The sequence below is a fragment of the Leptidea sinapis genome, chromosome 21 (genome assembly GCF_905404315.1).
Source record: "Leptidea sinapis chromosome 21, ilLepSina1.1, whole genome shotgun sequence".
NCBI classification, from domain to species: Eukaryota; Metazoa; Arthropoda; class Insecta; order Lepidoptera; family Pieridae; genus Leptidea; species Leptidea sinapis.
In genome coordinates, this window is record NC_066285.1 from 5,229,305 (window position 1) to 5,248,236 (window position 18,932).

General features: G+C 33.2%; 3 long non-coding RNA genes across 3 annotated transcripts; 2 read left to right on the forward strand and 1 right to left on the reverse strand.

Moving 5' to 3' along the window:
* The first annotated feature begins 627 nt into the window (after positions 1-627).
* LOC126970430 (uncharacterized) lies at positions 628-5,076 on the forward strand. Its single transcript, XR_007730639.1, has 3 exons — positions 628-733; positions 3,457-3,601; positions 4,892-5,076. It is a non-coding gene; the product is annotated as an uncharacterized LOC126970430 (long non-coding RNA).
* Positions 5,077-13,144: 8,068 nt separating this feature from the next.
* LOC126970436 (uncharacterized) lies at positions 13,145-15,059 on the forward strand. Its single transcript, XR_007730645.1, has 3 exons — positions 13,145-13,291; positions 13,778-13,919; positions 14,865-15,059. It is a non-coding gene; the product is annotated as an uncharacterized LOC126970436 (long non-coding RNA).
* A 1,736-nt stretch (positions 15,060-16,795) lies between these two features.
* LOC126970432 (uncharacterized) lies at positions 16,796-18,709 on the reverse strand. Its single transcript, XR_007730641.1, has 3 exons — positions 18,581-18,709; positions 17,523-17,664; positions 16,796-16,994 (listed from the first exon to the last, which is right to left on the reverse strand). It is a non-coding gene; the product is annotated as an uncharacterized LOC126970432 (long non-coding RNA).
* Between the last annotated feature and the right edge of the window lie 223 nt (positions 18,710-18,932).

Consider the following 18,932-nt stretch of genomic DNA (forward strand, 5'->3'; position numbering starts at 1 on the left):
AACGTCAATATGATGCTCTCTCCTCTAAGCTATACAATAAGATTCATGAGAAGAGTTTTATCTACACACTAAGCAATTTCGAGGTAAAAAAGAAAACCACCGCTTATCTTAAACAATTATCATATTTAGAAACGGAAAGTCTACTCACTAAGTATTAAACGCCAAACAAACACACACACACACATTTTATTTCTATTTATTATTAATTATTTCATTGATCATTGTCATTTGTCGAGGAATCACGGACCCCGAAGATACAGTTATAACTAGTTTCGGGATCAGAGTCCACCCATTTTAATATCACTGCAAAACCGTTTTCCAATATTATTTATTATTATTATTCTTTATACGCCCCGGGGAAGCACAGGGCAAGAACGTAAATGAAACCTGAAATTCCATGGTAACAAGTTCGGTTGTTCACTGGAACAAATTCCTTCATAAATGCAGTGTATATGAACACCATTAATCTCGGTTTAACCATCAATTTAACCTCGAGTAAAACCACATAAATCAGGTAAAGGCTTACATTAAAAAAAATTTAACTTTTCTTAAAAACTAGGTAGATTCGTGTCTGCCTATTTGTACATTTGGACTAGTACGTAAGAAGTTCACTTATTTACATATTAATAAAGTATATTGATAACATTTATATATAAATACACGCCAGCTATCACTTCAGATATCTTACTTCCAATCTACAAACTACGTTCAGACACCATGAAGGTTCTATTATGTAAGTTACTTTCATTTCTTTTTAACCTACTTACTTCAAAAAAGGAGGAGGTTCTCAATTCGTCGGTATGTTCTTTTTTATGCCTTTTATGTTTGTTACCTCAAAACTATCGACTAGGTGAACCGAATTTGATAGTTCTTTTATTTGAATGCTGGTGCTTTTCGTGTGGTCCCATTGTAATTTGGTCCAGATCTGACATTGGCATCCATGATAAAACCATAAAAGTCTTAAATTTGCTATACATACGTGTAGCAAAGTGGATGATAAATTTACGAATAACTCAATATCGCGCCAATCGATTTCGATAATTCTTTTTTTATTTGAAAGGATATACTTCAAAGATAGTTTGGTTAGGTTCTGATTACGGAATCCATGATTGAATTGTTAGTTAGTGTACTTCAAATTTACTAAAACCCATAAAATAAAAAAAAATTAACAAAAAACAACCGACTTCAAAAACACTATTACAAAACAATAGATATAATATGCACTAAAACGTATAAAAATAATTGCGTATTTTTATACAACCTAAGTAATTACGAATAATCGTAATTATAAATTCTAGTTTCGATTATTGTAATTTTTGGAGTAGGTGTCATCCAAGATAGGTTTGTAACTACATACATAGTTATAGATGAGATGTGCTTGAGTTGTGAGGAGGCGAGAGGCGAAAGTGAGTCGCGGCGGAAGGACACCGATTCCAAATATGACAATAATCGTAACTAGAATTAGATTAGTTAATTAGGTTGTATAAAAATACGCAATTATTTTTATACTTTATATTATATATGCACTATATTAGATATATTGTTATTAAATAATGTTTTTGAAGTCAGTTGTTTGTTTGTTATTTTTTTTATATTATCCATAAGCAAATCTTCACTCACTTAATTTTCAATGAAACTAAATTGTGTATTGTGTCTTTTAGCAAGTTTTACCAAGTCAGAGAGAGTTACAATCTGTCTTAACTCCTGCTTCGACAAAGCGAACAATATACTAAAGTACGAAATTGCGGTTTTGTATTGAAAATTCGAACGTTTTTTTTCTTTTGACGTAAAATATAAATTTGGTCTACCCACATTATTTGTTTATTTTTACCATCTCACTAGAAGTTCATGAAGAAAAGAAGAAAGAAATATAGGAATTTATTTGCAACGAACATGGTTATATAATAACATTACAATCAACAACCAAATAAAATGAAGACATGAATATAACGATAAACTACATAATATATAAAGTGACTGTCACATATTGGTCGCAGTTCACCCTGATGCTCATTACTATCGTAACCAGCGTTCATCTTCCAGATAGAACAAATTACGCCACTTGAACTCTTAATCATTTCCAGTGAATTACTAAATTGATGAACGGATTTTAATTACTTACTTCATGGAGTGCAGTTTAGTCCTACTTAAGGGAAGGATAGTTTTTATTTCGATTTGGTACCCATTTTTTTATTTACAATATTTGTTTTGTATGGACATACTTTCATATAGAAATGATCATTTATTGACGCCTGATTTGACAATTTTGCTGTGAAACAATTTAACTAATTAACTAATAATAAACTAATTCAGAACAGGGAGCATTTTTTGCGAAATTATGTATGACTAGCGGCCCGCTCCGGCTTCGCACGGGTGTAAAATATATAGCCTATGTCATTCACTGAAAAAATGATTAAAATCGATCCAGTAGTTTTGACAAAGTGCTATAGGGAGAACCGCGGCCTCCGACGCGCTTTTTATAGGCTCGCTCCTGCCGACCCGGCCGGCCGGAACCGCCGAAAACGCAATTTTTTAAACTGTAATATCTTTGAACATATTCATTTAAATCATATGCTGTAAAGGGCCATATAGATCTATATTAATGTAACAATGTATTTAAGGTATTTAATAAAATAAGGATTAATGCTGTTTTGGTTAAAATCGCTTCGTAAATGACAAAAAAATGTTATAGTGGGATATCCATAAGAGATAGACATATACCATGGCGGAGTTTTCAGTACACCTTTTCAATGTGTACAATACTTAGTACATTATTTTGATAAATCTCGTAGGGTTCAGCCTGCGTTTGCAATGTTAGCGGAGAAAATGTAATTATTTACGACATCACATTAGAAACCTCAAAAATAACAGTATTTCTCTACTATTTAATGGATGTTTTTATACATATAAACCTTTCACTTCAATCACTCTATCTAGTTTTAAAGATTTAAGCATACATAGGGATATAGAGACGGAGAAAGCGCCTTTGTTTTATACTATGTAGTGATGTTATGAAATATTGGTGACAAATTCATAAAAACAGTATGTTATTTAATCGTTACAGAACAACGTCCGTCGGTTCTGCTAGCTTTCATATAATTTTAAGTAATATTGTGTGTGCTGTTTTGTGGATCCTCAATAAATATTCGCCCTAGATTTTGGGCCATAATTTGAATTGTTCACCGTACGTATTAGTGGGAGAATATTAACAAATATCAGACATCACTTATTATTTATTCGTCTGATAATCGGACGTTCATCAACTGCCATTCTTTGGTACGAATTGAGAAAAGGCCAAATTATCATAAACTTCGTACATTTGATATTTGTAGATTTTACACGAGTAAAAAGATGAACTTCTAAATTTCATGTTCTTAAATTTAATGAAATACTAGTAATGAGGATACTCTTCGTATATTCTAAAGAGATAACAATTATTAATATTATTCATTTCAGTGATAACTGTAGTATTGACTTGCCTAGCCTCGCTGGCCGTCGGACAATCGAATGTGAACGCATGTATCGCGGCGTGTCCTCAAAACATCGCTATTGTTTGTGGAAGAGTTGGAAAAACTGTATCTGCCTACCGGAATCGTTGCTAGTAAGAAACAATTTTATTATTATTATCAACATCTGACATAACTTGCAATTTTGCTGCATTATGCAAATATCTTAGTGAACTGAGTACCTTACATATCTAGTCTTGCCATAAATACTGAAACAAAGTAAAAAAAAATATATTGCAAATAACATTTATTACTTTTAAAGTGTGTTAGTTTAATACATAAAAATTAAACAATTTAATGACCTTTATGACCCGTCGCCGAGTCTTGCTGGAAGGGTCATTCTTGGTTATTGAACATGGAGTTGTTAAGGGGCTTCACTACCTTCTTGCGAATGGTATGTTAATACACTTGTGCCGATGTTTTGATATCTTTTTCACAAAAGTAAGGCTCGGTCACTCCTTTATAGCTAATACCCCACCAAAACAGCACTAAATTCGGTTAGTGCCCATGTTGCACTCTAACTAATTGGGAAGCTTCCTTAGAGCTTTGAGTAAAAAAACGGTCATTTCATTTGTTAAAATGTAATTTTGCTCAATTGTAAAAAAAATCTCATCCATAAAGAATTTGCTTCAGCACTTTTTTTGATTCTACCACCCTATTCCTTTTTAAATTATAAGTTACGAAATGACCAGTTCGTCTTTTATAGGCCGCAAGTCCTAAGTCATCTTTCAAAATACGCGACATGGTTCTAGGTGCTATCTTCATCTCCCGAGATAAGATCTTTTGCTTTCGGACAGGATTTCTTCGAATTCTTAACGTTGTATTGCCGATATTAAAATCGCAATGCAAAAGTAGCTGTTGATCGTATAAAGGTGAAAATTTGAAGTTGTATGTAATTTTTACATTACTGTCTCATAATCAAACAAATTAAAAAAAAATGTCAAAAAAATAAAAAAATAAATCGTGTGAACCACCCTTAACATTAAGGGGGATGAAAAATAGATGTTGTCCGATTCTCAGACCTACCCAATATGCACTCAAAATTCCATGAAACGAGAATTTTATATATTAGAGATAATACAACATTTCAGTGCAGTTTTTTGAAGTAAGTGAATAATATTTACCAAAAACCAAAATTAGCACAAAATTTTATTTAAGTTTTATAAATCATTATTATTATTTAGACCGAACTTCAAAATGTCGAAATAATATATTGTTTAAAGTCGGTATTTTTTATAAGAAATATTTATAACATTTTTATAAGAAATATATTATAAGCCGACCACAGGCAGTGCACCTAATTTTGCACTCGTGTTAAAGTACCTACGGCTATCAGCCTTTGTGATTCTTATGGTTTCATCATTTAATATATTTTTTTTTTTCAGTTTGCCTTGTTTCCACGCTACATTTGTCGCCAATTGGCCCTGCAAAGTAACTAATGATGCTGATGTTAATTCAGTAACACTATCCGGTGAAAACTCTGGTTCTGTCAACACCAACCAATAGTAACACTCGACTTAACAGATTATGCCTGAAGGCTGAAAATCAAATAAAAGATTTATATTAAATATGTTGTTGTATTATTTAATGTCTTATATTATGTAACTTTAAGGTTCAAGGTGCAACATCACTTTTACTTAAGATATACTGCCTTACTTACTTCTCTTTTAGAGAATTTGCAATTAAATTGTTCATAACCTATGGATTAATGTATATATAATGTATACACTTCTATAATAAAGTCCCAGCCACTACAGTCCGTTCAGACATTATCTATAAATAAAATTAAATGTCTTATAAAAAACGGCTCTGTCGTAAATCCTATTACTCCACAGCTGAATATCTAAATGATCGGACAGCCTGGGACTAGATTGTGATTATTTTATAGCGATAGAAATGACTGTACAATATTGTATATTTTTATTTAAAACAGCACAAAAAATGAATGCTGGGAGAGTTTCTTGCGCCGTTTCATCTCTCTCAGAGCGCCATTTGTTTCCGAAGCGGTAGTAGTATCTAGTATATTAGATATGATATCAAAAATAATTCTAAAGGAATCAATTTTGAGAACATAAATGCCTGCCTTTTATACTGTATACTTACATATGCACTCCACTTAATGCAGATTTGAAGAATACTAAGAAGCCTATTAAACGAAATACCGCTTTAGCGCAAAATCATGTTAGTGATACAGTTGGGAGGTATTCACTTCCGCAGTAAGAGTTACTGAGGTGAGCCACAAACAAAGCTATTTAATTACCCTTTTACAGTGCTATTACAGATAACGGCCGTTCAAGCTGATGATCACGACAGCTGCTGAAACATTACTTAAATGTGGCCGCCGTGAGGAAGTTAATACTCTAATTCTGTTAATTTAGTATACTGTAGGTGTCGTATCACAAGAAATGAGTTAAAAATTTACGGTGTTATTACAAGAAAATAATTTAAAATGGCTTAGACACGTGTCTCATTAAACAGTGACTATATAACGTCAGTGATTTAACAATTATGACGTCTAATGAGTTTATATTTTTTTATTTCAAAACAGTGTTTAGCTTGTGTTTAACTAAAATGTCGCTAAGCACGACATATACTGAAGTGGACAGGAACAATTAAAGATACGCAATTTTGGCAGCTGTCATCTATTTGTCATCATATAAAATACAACTTCCATACGAATATGATCTACTAGCTGACCCGGCAAACGTTGTTTTGCCATATAAATTGTATTGATCTTTTCCTTGCTAGTTGATAAGAGATGGCGCTAGTTGTATTCATTAGTAACAATCACACTTCTTTTATATTTTGTATAATTCACACTATAGCTTTATAAATTATAGCCTATTTGTTATTCTGGTGTGTAAGCTATATTATTGTAAAGTTTAATAATAATCTATTCAGTAGATTTTGCGTTAAAGAAGTTCAAACATACATCCAGACATACAAACTTTCACATTTATAATATTAGTAGGATTATGTTAGATACAACAAAAAGACACAGAATTTTTATAGGACCTTTCTTAAACTAGTTTTCAACATATGTTTAGCTTTTTTATAATAACAGTGTCGCAAACAACTCATCACTATATAAGCCGGTATGTTTTACAAAGGCTGGTGTCGAGAGCCGGCTCAAATCCCTCTTCCTCATTATAACAGGGTTGTTGGAAGGGTTAGTTATTCACCCCAGGAGGGTACCCGTATCAATTCGGGAGATATCTACCTAACAGTAGCTTATATACTGATACTCTGCAGGGTATGGATATTTTCATACCAAGTTCGGTTGCAGATTGCCTCCCTGGGTCAATGCATCACTTAAGGCAGAAACTGTCACACAACACAAAAGATTCTTACTACAAAGTTCTTACTGTACAGGAAATAAAGCCTTGAATCGGCGAGCAGCTTTCAAGTCACCCGTCCGAAACATTGCCATTTCTAGGCGTTGTTGGAATCTGCTTTAGGTAACTTCAGCGAACCGTCCTTGTAATCGCTATGAAAGGGGAGCGACTCCCTGGCCTTTATGGCAGAGGTTTTTTTTTTAAATTAAGGGACGAGACGAGCAGCGAGTTCAGCCGATTGTAATTGATACGCCCTACCTATTACAATGCAGTGCCACTCAGGATTCTTGAAAACCCCAAAAATTCTGAATGAGACTACAACTAATGTTAAGTCTCATTTGCCCAGTAATTTCACTAGCTACGGCACGCTTCAGACCGAAACACAGTAATTCTTACTCATTACTGCTTCACGGCAGAAATAGCCGTTGTGTTACCCATAATCTAGCCGGCATCCTGTGTAAAGGAGCCTCCCGTTGGTATACTCTTTGCCTCAAACTCGACACTTAACGACAGTTGAAAGACATCGCCGACTAACTATATTGCGGCGCCAGACCATTCCTGTAATTGTTAAAAAAATCGTACTGAATTTCTTAACAATTACTTTTTACAATCAACTTATCGTAACGTGCCATAGCCCTATCCATATCAATAACTCGCTCTTTATATATAAGCATTAGTAATCCAGGGTATTAAGGGTACTTGGGATGTAGTTGTTATTATTATTATTTATAATAGACTAAGCAGCTTTCGCTGATGCGTCTATATCATTTGCCATTTCTATCCAAATGTTTGTCCAGTCTATTCTTAAACTGATTAACAGATTTTGATATAACCACATCCTTGGGTAATCTATTCCATATATGAACAACTCTGTTGGTCAGAAAGTGTTTTAATGGATTTGATGATGCTAATAGATATTCTAGCTTCATATCATGTCCCCTTAGTCTAGGATTGCTCTTCCTTGGAAACATGCTCTCAAAATTTGGGACATTATAATAATTATTTAGTATTTTGTATGTTTCAATTAGATCACCTCTTTCTCGCCTGCTTTTGAGTGTGCTGAGTCCAAGCTGTGTAAGTCTTTGTTCATATGTAAGATTTTTCAGTTCCCTAGGCAACTTAGTGGCTCGCCTCTGTACCCTTTTCAACAATTATATATCCTTAACAAAATATGGATTTATAGATAGAGTAAGAAAGTTTTATAGATTTTTAAAAATGTTTTCTTGGTGATGTTGAAGAATGCTTTTCTGATTAGGATTAGTTGGCTTTCTTCACAGTAGCCACAATGTGTGCATCCCATTTGAGATCATTGCTTATGATCACTCCTAGGTCTTTTTGTGTATCAACCGCTTTTAGTTGCTTATTGTCTAACAAATATGATACTAGGGGATTATTTTTTCCAATATGTAGAAGGTTGTTGTGGCCATTAATATAAATATTTGCTGAATTCAAGTGACACTTGATTCATTTTATTTTATCAAGTCCTTTACTCTGTAACGAACTCTCTAAATTATTGCAATGAATATTTAAGACAATTCGAGTTTCACGGGAAAAAAGAAACAATAGATTACTACCCTGTCCATCAAATTGACAAATAAGATTCAGAAAAAAAAATACCTTAGATAATGCTTTGCTTACTGGTAGTTTTTCTTATTTCTTATGTAAAGGTAATTATCGGCCTAGTGCCAATCTCAATCCAGTGCATGTATAGAGCATGCTAATCTAGCCCTGATCTTGCATCTTTAGATTTCCTTGCGTATCGGTCGTTGGTTTGGTTGTCAGCAAGAAAGAACTGCCAAAACTATTTCTCACTTTTTTTTTGATTAGAAGTCCCTAAATTTGCCCAAAAGAGGGCGGCGGCAACGGCCGGCGAGTGCCAGAACCGTTTCGGCCCTTGTTTATTAGTAGGTCCCAAAATGGGTTTGTTGCGACCGTTCTTCTCAGGTCTGAGGCATACTTTTTGTAATGAGTGGTATTTTTTGACTTTTAATAAGTATCATATAAGATATCACATCCTATTTTGAATAAAAATATTTGAATTTGAAGCTCCAACATAATGTGGATTTAAAGGAGTGACGATGAGTTTCTTAACATTTCTCATTAAATATTAACCTCTTCCGAGATGGTGGCCCATGTGAAATTATGTCATATACATATTTATATATAGTGTCATATCTTTGACCTGAAAATAAAATCCTTGTTAATTAGACTTGATTTGAGTTTTAATATAAAATACCTACGAAGATAGATTCAATAAGATAAATATTTTATTTTTTTGACATTCATAAGTGTCATTTCCGTGACCTTCGTGAATAAATTGATTTTGATTTGATTTGATTTTGATTTGATACTTACGATCGATACTCTATACTCGTACGCTCAATACGCTCCGATGGGCACCTCGCATCAATTGGTCCGGCGTTGTTTTGTGCGATGGACAATCCGACATACCATCGAATATCAATACCAATCAAAATAAAAAATTGCTACGTTCAAATATAAAATTCTAATTAAATACAAGTATAAAATATTATTGATATTGGTTTTTTTACATATTTCAATTTCATATAGTGATACTACATAAAAACAATTAAAATGGTGGAAATTATGTATTTTATACATGAATTTTAATAACTTCAAAAAGTAATTCGTTTCCTGGTATTGGTAATAGCGGCGGATATGTCAAACCTGTACTTAACTAATTGCTATCCTGCTCACCTGTCAAGACCGTCACTTCAATTAGGCAATTAGGCTTAAACCAAGCGGTTTTAAATAGTCACTATTATATTACTGAATTTACCATTCGGAAAAGTTGACCTCGTGAGAAGAACATACAAGATACTAAACGGCCACTCTTTTCAATCAAATAGAGTATCTTACAATGGCTGGAATATACATCACATATTAATTTGTACGGTAACTCTAAGAAATGTTCGTATTCCATATCGTTTATCGTAACAACATAGTAACCATAGACTAATATTTTGATTTTTTATCGATGTTAGAGTGGATGAATTATGCACTAACCTTGAAAAATGAAATATTATCTGTGCTATGTCGCTATTAAGTGGCAAAAGTCAAAACATAGCTTAGGCTTAGTTAATATCTAACTTGAAAAGATCGTAGAAATATTAATCGTGCATATCAACTGTAATAAGCGTATGCCGAAAGATTCGTTCTGAAAAGAACATTTTATTTTATATACCGTAATACTAGCTCTGATAAGAACCATTTCATAATGCTGTACATCAAGTCATAGAATCATACAGATCACCAGTAGTCATGTCATCGTCACGTTCTCTCGACGACCGCAGATACACTCACGTGATCAGTCATATGCTCCGCGTTACACAACCGCACAGCAAGGCCGAGCGTACTCGACTGAAGCGTCGGGGCGTCAATCATTATTCATGCAATTTTAATCAATGAGCGACATCGGTTTACTGCATATATACGGTATAGCATTAGTTTTAGAGCGAGATCATCTTCCACATATTCCTCACAGTCTTCATACTACTCAAGCGGTTGTTTTATTTGGTCTCCAAACGCTCAGTCTCCAAAAACTTGAAACGACACCTTCTAGGCTGTCGTTGGTATTATCGTAAAAGTGACGTTTGATTATTTGTCAAATTCGAATATTCGTCGCTGACATTTTCAACTAAGAGTATGGTTAGGACCGATAATATCGAAATATGTTTCGGTCGTTCAATCATCAATTCGACATTGAATACGATGTAACTAAGAGTAGGATTCGACACGACTAATGCCACGATATATCGAGTATCGATTTTTAGAGTTGGCCTCCTGAAACACCACGGGAACAAGTAGAGTTGTCCGCCAGAGAACTTTCCTTGAGAAATGCACTGTAGATGAAACAGCATTCGTCGTGGATTAGTTTAACCTCGAGGCATGAGATTCCGGCTAGATTATGGGTACCACAACGGCACCTTTTTCTGCCGTGGAGCAGTAATGTGTAAAGATTACTGTGTTTCGGACTGAAGGGCGCCGTAGCTAGTGAAATTACTGGGCAATTGAGACTTAACATCTTATGTCTCAAGCAGACGAGCGCAATTGGGTTTTTGAAAAAAATTTTTTTTTGTGATAAATGGAAAGATTATATATTAGTTTTATAACAAAACTATTTTTTTTTTCGCAATAATTCAAAAGTTATTTCAAAATAAAAAAAAAATTTTGAATCCAGTACCGAAGACACGCCGACAACTCCCGAACAAACCCGAGCGCGTGTGACGTCATAATGTTAGTTTTCACTCATTGCAGTTGATAGAAAAATAATAAATACAGTGTTTTGATCTATTTAATTTTGTTGTCATTATTAAATATTTAAATTTATATTAAAAATGTCGACGTCGATTATGTAAGAATACTACAAAGGCAACTCCTGATAAAATGTTTTTAAATGTTCCCCAAGATGACAAACGTCGAAATAAATGGTTTCAAGCAGTGCACCGTGATAATCCCCAAACAAAATCAAATTTTTTTTGTTGTGAAGATCATTTCGTTGTAAGTATTTCTTAATACCATTTTTATTAATTATTATTTATCTAAGTATATAAATCAAATAATTATTATATATTTAAGTAAAGTTCAGTAAATAATTTTTTTTAACTGGACTCCAAATCATAACCTTTAAAATCATAGCATTAAAAAAATTTTTTATTGATAAATTAAAGTGCTTAAATAATAAATTTATGTATCTTTATCTAATGATTGGGATTCAATTTGATATATTTATAATTTTATAACGTTCGAAGTTATGTATTTGACTATAGTATGAAATTTTTTAAATTTTATGTTATGGTGGTTTTTCTGTTGTTATAATAACATATAAATAATTCTTATGATTTCTGTTTTTTTTTTTTAGTTGAAAGATGACATGGAAAATTACATTTATTATACAACGATGGGAGGTAAAGCAAAGATTAAAATTGATGTGGTACCACACAAGTTTGACTGTCAACCTAATCGTAAAAGACAAGGCACTACAACGGTTCTTAGACCAGCTGCAAAAAAACGACGGAGACAACAAATCATTCAAGAAATTTTAAATGAATCTTCAGAAAATATGGAAATTGGTAATCCTCCAGAACCAAACATTGATGCCGTATCAGCCAGTACTGTTGAAAACATTGGAGTAGACTTTGATCCTTCAAATGTAACACCTGGCCAAAAGGTCACTGTTGAAACACAAACTAATATTAACCACCGTACTATTGCTGTACAAGTAAATAGTCGTCCTAAGTATCGTAGCGTATCAGTTCAATGTAAAATTTTATCAATCGGAATCGATGAATCCTGCTCACCAATTAAAACTGGTAGCATAAGTACTGCAACATCTCCAATAAAACCATTGCGTCAAAAATTACATCCAAATTTATTGGAAGATACTCAGAAAAGTTTGTCATCTAGTAGTTTTACAAATTCAAATAGTACAACATCAAAAAACTTAAATTTAATAGGAGTATAAATTACCTGCTGAAGCTGCACAGTCATGGCATTGAACATCCTGAATTTTTTTTGACTTTTCATGTAATGTAATGGAGAATAAATAATTAAATATTTTCATTTATCATATAAAAAATAATATATTTTTTAACAAACTTACCTTGATGCCTTGGCACCTCGAACTTCAGCAGAATTAAACCGAACGTCATTTTTTAAAAAATCGGTGATCATAAATATATCAACATCAGGAATATTATCAGACTTTGCCTTAATAAATCCTTTATCACACATAGCTAATCGAAACCAACTAACAACTCGTATTTCAGCAATAAATTTTTAATATTATTGTCTAGACACGTGTAATAGCCGTAAACGCTGTACTGTTATTAAATAGCTATAACATTATGACGTCACAACTATGGTGACCAATCATGGCGCGTTTATAGTCACGTGATTTTTATTTAAATTTCATCAATTTTTAATTGTTTATAATTAATTGAAAAAAAATTTTTTTGAAGTTTTTTGCATTAAATATCAATATTATTAATAATAAAGTTTTAAAATACATAAAAAAAATCAATAATTTTTTTTTTTCAAAAACCCAATTGTAGTGCCGCTCAAAATTTTTGGGTTTTTCAATCATCCTGAGCGGCAATGGGCTGGGGCAGCTGAACGTCCTGCTCGTCTCGCCCTTAATTACATAAAAAAATGTATTAATGCGATGCTTATAGCAGCTTCAGTGTGAAATTACATCAATTTGCTAAAGGCTTACATGAAAAGAGCAATTTGTTATTTAACATTACTTAAAATGCTGGGTAAATTCGGATTTGCCTAGTACAACATTTGCCTGCGACATAATAAATTAGCTTATTTACATAATAATAAAGTATATTGATAACATATTTAAATAAATATACGCCAGCTAACACTTCAGATATATTACTAAAATCTTCAAACTACAGTCATCCACCATGAATTTTCTATTGTGTGAGTTTCTTTCATTTCTTTCTAATTAGCCTAGGAGTCACTTCAGTTTGAGAGACACCAAATTGTTTTTCGACAAAGTGGGTACAATATTAGGGGCTAATTAGTATGAAATTGGTATTTTGTCCTGAAAAGTAAATCATTTTTTGTAACGTAAAACATAATTGATCTCAAATATTTTGTTTGGCTTTCACATAATATAATATTAATAATAATTTGTTAGCATTATTGTGTTTCGGCCTGAAATTACTGGTGTAATGAGACTTAACATTTTATGTGTCTAGGTGACGAGCACTTTTGTATTGCCGTTCAGAATTTTTGTGTTTTTCTTAAATCCTGAGCGTTGCTGCATTGTAATGGCCAGGCCGTATTAAATACCATCATTTTAACGTCCTACTCGTCTCGTCCCTAAATTAAAAAAAAATAATATGTAAATTAAAAATTCTACAGATAACATTTATTAATATTATTCATTATGATTAATTTCAGTGATTACTGTAGTAGTGGCGTGCCTATCCTCTGTATTGGCTCTCGATCCTGTTAGCCAATGTATCGCAAGGTGTCCTCAAAACATCGCAACGGTGTGTGGAAGAGTTGGGAAAAGTATATCTCTCTACCGCAATCGTTGCTAGTAAGAATTAATTTATTAGTATCATCAACATCTTGCATTTTTGTTACAGCATGCAAATAACTTAGTTATCTAATAATCAAAGCGTGTGAATTTTACACTCTTTCTATATATGTATGTGTGAGTGTAAGGAAATTTTTGAACGTGATTTTCAAGTCGTCTAATTTACTTGAAAATTTCCACACGCATCTAAGAGTCATGCAAGAACAATATTGTTATAAAGACGTGTTTAAGGAAACACTTTTAGTACTTTTCTAGAACTTAGAACATCTAGAAGAGGTTTTCAGTAAGCTGAAATATGTTTTAAGGCCATTCTCACAGAGGCTATAAAACATTGCAGAAAATTGGAAATAACACATAGTTGCTGGTTTTAAGGAGGCTGACACTATTTTACAGACAGCTTCAGAGCAGGACTAGTTACATGTATCCCGATTTTGTATACAATATGATGATTATCATATTGTATAAAAAACCGAACGTTTCGTCGGCGATGTATTTTGTGTTTATGCAATCGAAATGTAATTATTTAGCAAAATGATTAAAAACGTCAAAGTAGTCACATAATTTTGTAAATATAAACAGGCACTTACCTGAAATGCGACACTCCATCTTTTTTAAGTTTAGATATGCCGTTATTTGGATAGTTCTTCACTGAACACTTTGTGATTGCGTGGTATTGTATTCAAAGCGCGGTCAAAACACAACTGTACGAAAACTTTGGCTAAAAGACACTTAGGCAGAGATTTATTTCCGACAATTTTTGAGTGATTGTGAGTTTAATTGTTTCTTGTACGTCAATAACTATTTTATATTTTCTTAAGATATACCTAATTAGCTAGTTTCATTAATACAGTGCGGGAAATCTTGTACTAGCGTAAAGGTACGGTTATTATATTTTATGATTCTCCTTTGTTTAGTTATTAAATTTTATCTTGTTTTATTTTTCAGTTTGCCTTGTTTCCACGCAACATTTGTTGCAAATTATCCCTGTAAAGTAACGAATGATGCCGAACTTGATTCAGGAACACTATCTCCTGAAGAGTCTGGTGAGGGATCTGATGCTGTCACCACCATCAAATAGCTACACTGAACGTAACAGATTATGACTGAAGGCTTAAAATCAAATAAAACATTTATATGAAATGGTTGTTGTATTATTAATGTTCTGTGCTTTGAAACTTTTTATAATCAAGGTACAACATATTTCACCCTTCCTTTTTTCAGATTCAGATTTACGTGCATGATCTGCACTTAATACCGACTTGAAGAATGCTTACTAGCCATAATTTAACAGTAGGTAACACGTTTGTTGTAAATTATTTCGGAAAAATTACAGCAGTTTTGCGGAGTGCGCTGAAGCATTGTCGTGGTGAAGGAGGATCCTGCTTTGAGGGCGCTGCTGTCGAATTTTTTCCAAGACAACAGGCAAACAGCGATTGCCATACCAGTCTGCAGTAGCTATCCTTCCCTCTTCTAGCGCAACTGGCAATCATCTTTTTTCCTTGACGTCGTCCTTTCTTTACCTTAGTTGGCCGATCCTCGAAAGGAAACAACCACAGAGCTGATTGTCTTTTGGTTTCGGGTTTCTAGCAATATATCCAGCTTTCATCATCTGTGACGATGTCAAATACAGCATTTGAGTAACCGCCGTTGAACTAATCTAATATTTGGCGACACCAGTCCATGCGAAGGTGTTTTTGGTCGTCGGTTAAAGTATGGGTAATCCATCTGGTACAAAACTTTCTGGCGCCTAAATGTTCGTTTAATATTTTTGAACTTGACTCATACCAATGCATAGGCTTGCTCGTATCTGCCGATAGGTCACTCTCTTATCTTCAGTAGTCGCTGTTAAAGGACGTTCTTCACGCGGGTCATCATTAAGAAATGCTAATCGCAGCCTATCATAGCTTTGTTGTTGAGTAAGCCAACAACGAAAGTAATATTAAATCATTGACCAAAAATTTTCTCGCGTTAGGTTACTTTTCACGTGTTACAAGAGTTTTAGATTTGCCGCCAATTTACCTTCCTATCTTTCTATCTCCCATTTTAATATTATGAATTTATTTGTCTGCTTTTTCGTTTTATCTACTTTAAAATTACAACGATGCTAAAGAATTTTTCACTTCAATAAATAAATTAATTGTGAATTAATAAGTACTACTTGCGATCATCATTGTTCGTGGCTACATCGTTTGCCGATAGATGATGCTAGCACCAGTATACAGTATGTACTCTAAGACGCGCTTTAAATATCTGTTTCAATATTGTTAGGATACTTAATATTTGTTTTTGTTAATTATAAAGATGATTACAGCAGGGAACAGCCGCTCCCACCCCAATGACCCACCCGTCTCCACGGGCGGTTGGTGAAACTTGCTGCAGGACACGAGAAGTCCTGATCAGCATTCCCCCAGAGAGAAAATCATGACGACGTTTGTTAATTAGCTAGCAACTAGTAATATTACTAAGCGATTAACGCTTAACGCAACAGTGCTTTCATATTCCCTCCATGGTAGCGTTAAACGTTTAACGCATATCAATGTTGGAAGTCGCATAAGAAGTTTCAATTCAATAGGTAATTAAGGTCAGTAATTCTCAGTTAATGGGAAATTAACTAGGTCTGGCTTTGAAGTTTGACATAGCTCTCCTGAGTAACTCACAATTTTTTTCGAAATAAACTCAGAATTATTAACGTAATCTCTAATTGAGCATTCAATAAATAAGCATTTTTCAGATCTGCATTAAGTGCGGTACGTGTACTTGAAACCGAAATCTTGAACTTGAAACCTATTAACAATTTAATTAAAAACTGTGAAATAGAGAAGGGTGTCACTCGATCCTAATAAGTTTCAAAGTATAGAACATTAATAATACAGCAATCATTTTTATATAAATCTTTAATTTGATTTTAAGCCTTCTGGCATAATTTGTTACGTTCTGTGAAGCTTTTAGTTGGTGGTGACAGCACCAGAGTCTTGACCAGAGTCTTCACCAGATAGAGTTACTGAACCAACTTCAGCATCATTAGATACTTTGCAGGGCCAATTGGCAACAAATGTAGCGTGGAAACAAGGCAAACTGAAAAATAAAATAAGATAAAATTAAATGATGAAATCAAGAAGAATCATTATTATGATTAATAATAATAATAATAATTTAATGCTATTGCATTAAAGATTTAAAAAGAACGTCAGGAACTTAAATACGAGTGCACGATTTTGTTGCCGTTTCTGTGTATGACTTATTATATATAAATATTTTTCTATATTTTGAAGGTTTGATCAAATAAAAATTATGAGCAGCACTATATTTTCTTCAACATTGTCTGTCTCATATACACAGTAATTTCATTAGATACAGCGCCCTTCAGACCGAAACACAATAATGCTTACATACTGCTTCTTTGCGGCAGAAATGGGCGCCGTTGTGGTACTCATAATCTAGCCGGCATCCTGTGCAAAGTACTGGTAAATGTACGGTAAGTTATATACTATTATATGTTGTAGTTAAAATATAACAGAGCAATACATTAGAGAAAATATAGCAATAGATACGCCCCCCATTACTACTAATAAATAAAAAGATACTAATAAAATTGATTCTTACTAGCAACGATTTCTGAAGGCATATACTTTATTTCCAACTCTCCCACACACAACAGCGACGTTTTGTGGACATGCTTCCTTACATCCAGGGATATCTGTGAGAGCCATTACAGAGGCTAGGCACGCCAAAGCTACAGTTATGACTGAAATTCAAAATTATGAATAGTATTAATAATTGTTATCTCTTTAGAATTGATTAATATTTTATTCAAACAAAACAAATCTTATAACTATATTTACAATACTATGACTACATAAAATTGAAACTTTCATTACGTGGAAAATACCAAGAATACTGGCCGTTTTTCATTTCCGCGTTGGCTAGCGTTATAGCTAGGCTGATCCGTTGATCAAAATAGCTGCCAGCGCTTGTGCTTTCAGTAGCCTTATCAAGGCGCGAAGTTGGTATAATTTTAGAATATAAGAAAAGCATTCAAATTGCTATAATATCTTTTGAATTCAAGAATATGAACTTTAATAATTAATCTTCATAATCAAAATTACTTTATCATGCAGGTCAAAGAGATGATACTTATGAATAAAACGGTTACTTTTCTTTTTATATCCACCGCCTTGAGGGTTGCGCTTTAATAAAAAGAAGAAGTGGCAAGAAACCCATTGCCACTCTTTTAAATAAACATTTACGGCTTCATCTTTTTACGTATCATTTCAGTTAAAATATATGTAAAGTGATGCAACAAATATACTCAAACGTCAAATACTGAACTCCTTACACGAGTAAGTAAAAAAAATTAGAAGAATACGGAAAAACAATAGTTATTGAGTACACTAGATGCATCAATGCATACACACCGTAAATATAGTCGTGTAATTAATATATTTTTGACTTCTTTCCTTCTGAAAAGATCTTTCCGTGAGATGGCAAAAATGTATAACATAACCACGTCCCTAAAAATGATTTAATTCAGTACAAAAATCAATTTAGTACTCTATTAACCCCTTATATTTGGACCTCTTTATCAATACTCAATTGGGTGTCTATCAAATTTAAGTGAGTCCTGTGATAAATAGAAATAAAAAGAAATTAAAGTAACTTACAAATAAGGCTCCTCATGGTGTCTGACCGTAGTTTGTAGATTGCAGTAAGATATCTGAGGTGGTAACTGGCGTGTATTTATATATAAATATTATTAATATACTGTAATTAATATGTAAATAGGTCTATCTTATGTAGTTGTCCAAAAGTACAACTAGGCAGATATGAATTCACCCAATATTTTAAGGAATCTTGAACTTGTCTTTACGTTGTGCGTTACTCAAGGAGCTTTCTCTTGCTGACAACCAAACTTGTTCCCGTTATGTATCAAGTTCGTAATGCAAGTGAATTTTTAAATAGATAATAAATAATAATAGAAAATACGAGTTGCTCTCCGGGAGTGCCGGCAGAAGT